Source organism: Pinus tabuliformis, chromosome 2_2 (genome assembly GCF_031772625.1).
Source record: "Pinus tabuliformis cultivar Carrire ecotype Pingquan chromosome 2_2, CPIR1, whole genome shotgun sequence".
NCBI lineage: Eukaryota > Viridiplantae > Streptophyta > Pinopsida > Pinales > Pinaceae > Pinus > Pinus tabuliformis.
Window position 1 is genome coordinate 503743718 of NC_142300.1, and position 3756 is coordinate 503747473.

Sequence of the window (3756 nt, forward strand, 5' to 3'; positions counted from 1 at the left end):
TTCAAGGCCATTACAATAGATTCATTAACATCTAAACACACAGATGTATATGGGTTAATGCCTTTAAGAATGCATTGAATCTCTGCGTAAGCAATTGTAATGACTCTTTTGACATAGTTATCGGAGAATCACAGTAAAAACCATTTTCCATCAACTTTTCAAATCCAGACAGGGATCCATCATCAGGACTTCTTGAATGTTGATAGTAGAAGAGCTTAAATGAGGGATTTAAATAGTTATGAGGAGAGTAGATTTAAGGATGAGATGAATGTCGGCTTGTTTAATAGATCTTAAATAATAATTAATAATAACTATTATACTTTGTTATATTTAATATATATTAATTGGTGAATGTAAAATATTAATTGTTTAATTACAATAAATAGTAATGTTTTTAATTATAAATTAGTATGTGAAATATTTATTCTTTTATTTTTTTAAATATATATATTAGCATTTAATGAATAGTAGTAATAGTATATTGTGTTATTATTAAATCTTAAATTATTAAAATATATATATATTTTCTATGTAAGGCTAATTCTATTAATAAAAACAAAAATATAATTACACTGAGGCCCTGGCCTCAACCGCTATTGCTAGAGTTCAACAAGAAGGTCTAAACTACCCCAGATTGGGGAAACCAGTTTGACATGGCAAAATACCAATCATATATCCCGAGATTGTCACCAAAGGAAAAGATAAAATATCACACACACTCAAATATGTTCTATATTAATTAATGAGGAAATTTACACACATATTTATATAAGCAATAGTCTCAAGATAGGAATTCTATCTTAGACGTACAGTGGTGTGGTTGAGAGATTCTCTCAACCACACACTAAACTAGGAGAAACTCAATTCCTATTATGTAGGAACAAACTCCTCAAATGGAGAATTACAACCATAGACAAGTAGGAATTAATTATTTCTAACTCCCCCCCTTAATCACTACCTGTCATGATAGTCAAATCCACCACGATCAGGTGAATTGCATGTACAGAACCTCCAAAACACAATCTGCCACCCCCAGACAGATCCACAACTTCTCCGATCTGCCTCCTCTCGCAAATCGTCAAACGAAGATGAGGATTCCCGCGGACCCCCTTGAAGGTGAATTGGCGTGATCTTTCCATAAAATTCTACACCAATCTGGTATTTCGGCGCGATGGCACTATTAATGGCCTAACAGACGCGCCAGTTGCACATCCTAGCGCGACTGTCAGAGCAAAAAGCGCGCCAATCCCCTTCTACTCAAAAAATTAAAAATTATCTGAATCTGAGCCAGGTGTTCTGCAGTCCACCTGCTCAATTGAGCACAAAGCTCTTGTGTACACCCGGCCACAAAGGCACCTCAAGCCATAGAGGTGATTCTGCCACAAAGGCAAGCTGGTCACAAAAGCACTTCAGCCACAAAGACTCTATAGATGGTTTTTGGCTCACCACCAACCCTCACTTTACAATGACAAAAGATGGTTTCAGGCTGACCATAAACCATTACAAAGTGGTTTTGAGATCACCACGAACTTTCAGATGCCTTTTAAAAAATCTTACATTCCACATTTTGGAGTTTCTGGGTACATACAATGACCATTACAACAACTGGACTTGCTTATAACATGCTAGGGAGTCTATTCCACAAACCACACTAACTCAAACAAACATCTACTTTTTTGTCCACCATAAACATTGTCACTGCTCCTTTACCTCATCTGTGAGGGGTCCACTGAAAAAAACTAGAACATAGGCACTCACAGCCACACGAAGAGAACACAATTTTCCCTTCAAGAACAGTAATTGAGGACTCCACAGTCCAATCCTCCATCGCATTTCAATTCTCTTGGCATCGCAACATAATGCCACTTCCCCTACTCACAGTATCAAAGCTAAGCATACTGCCTCATGCTCGCTAAAAATCTGCAACACGATCTCGATCATCCTCCAATCTCTAATGCAACTCCTCTAATGCCCTATCTGGTTGTTAAGAATTCCTGTAAATAAATTAGTCTATTGTTAGAATGGCCAATTCCAACATAGACTTAAACTGGTGACAATAGTTGGCTAGAATAAATGTCACAACAATACATCCCATTCTTAACCAGATTTACAATATTTATGAATCCACATCATCCACACCGAGCATACACAAGAAATTAAAATAATGTCACAGATTCAATAGCAAGTTTGTTCCACCAAAACTAAAATGCACTATTTGGAGTAATTCACAATGCTACTCCACCATTCTGCTTCATGATGGCACACACCAGATCTGTTGCTCCACCACCGACAACCCTTACGCTATGCTATACCCACGATTTTGATCACACGCTTCACAACTCCAACGTTGTTCTGCAACACGACCACTGTGCAACTTTGGAGGTGGAACACAACAGGTCTGCAAGCTTGTAGTATGGTCAAGCAAGGACTTCTTGAGAATGCACCAAGCACTAGTGACTTTCAATCGGTCACCTGCTCAGCACACGACATTGACTTGACTTCCTCCGATCCTACAACGATTTGCATCGGATCGATATCCTCCGCTCCTACAGCAATATGCACTCTCTTATACTGCACCGAGACATAGATCTGCTAATCCAAGACATCACAAACCTCCAGCGATTGAAGTCACCAGCAATTGAATCCACGCGGCACCATCGATCCGTACCCACTACCTGCGCCAACCCTTCCATGCTCCATGCTCACCGCACCACCAATTTGTCTATGCTCTCATGGTGATAAGATTTGCACACAAAGTAAAACACACTCTGTGTCAACAGCCCCATCAAGTTAACAAAACACAGCAACCCAACAAGAACTGTGCCGTACGCGCCTCTTTCTGCAGTGCCCACGCCATGGCGGTCCCCGTGAAGGACAGCATACCCAAAAAACCCTCCAATAATTCCGCCGAATATGAGGTAAAGAGTTTCGAGCACCAAGGCCGTGATCCGATTTCCCAAAATGAGATTCCTGCTTTTCCGCATGGCACCCAAGCCATATTTGTCCTCCAAGGGGGAGATAACGCAGGCAAGGTGCTAGACCATGCTTAGATACACATATCCACAGATGAAGAGGGCAGTTATAGGAATTAGACCAAAAATAAAGAACACCGAATTCGACTAGTTCACTTCCACCGAGAGTATGAGCAGAAAGAAGATCGATAGAAAGGCCGCGTAATAGACAAAGACCACGAGCAAGAATGCTCACAACCCTCCCGTACGAAATTTCCCTTCCCGTGTACATGGAGGCCACAGTATACACCACTGCCTCCGTGGACAGCAATGAGAAAGCCAAAACGAAGACCACATAGGCCACAAGAAAGACGAAGAGCTCCATCCATTCCCGCGTCAATTCCCGCATAGTCCTCTCTCCGGCCAAACTGCCGGCTTCTATAATTTAGTACAGGAGCGCAGGATCTTGAAAGCCTCTCCAACAATTGCTGCGATGTCGAGGAATTGAAGATCCTCTGGTTCACTATCCATTGCCTTCCTCTGCTCCATATGCCAATACATACAGACTTTGAAACCGTCCATCTTTCAATTACCAAATCTTTCACAATCTTCAAGGATTTGAGCCGATAGGGGAATCATGGATATCTCCAAATCAGTGATCTCCAAATATCCAAGATCTCCAAATCGGTGATCTCCACGGCAGATTTCCTCCAATTAATACAGATGCCACAGCTCCACATAGGCCAAACTATTTCCAAGCTGCCACCACTCGACCTCCGGCTGCATCGCCAACTCGAACTCCACT

The 3756-nt window shown here is 41.2% G+C and overlaps 1 pseudogene; it reads right to left on the minus strand.

Moving 5' to 3' along the window:
* Positions 1-2702: 2702 nt before the first annotated feature.
* Positions 2703-3482, minus strand: LOC149193565 (uncharacterized; annotated as a pseudogene).
* Positions 3483-3756: the final 274 nt, after the last annotated feature.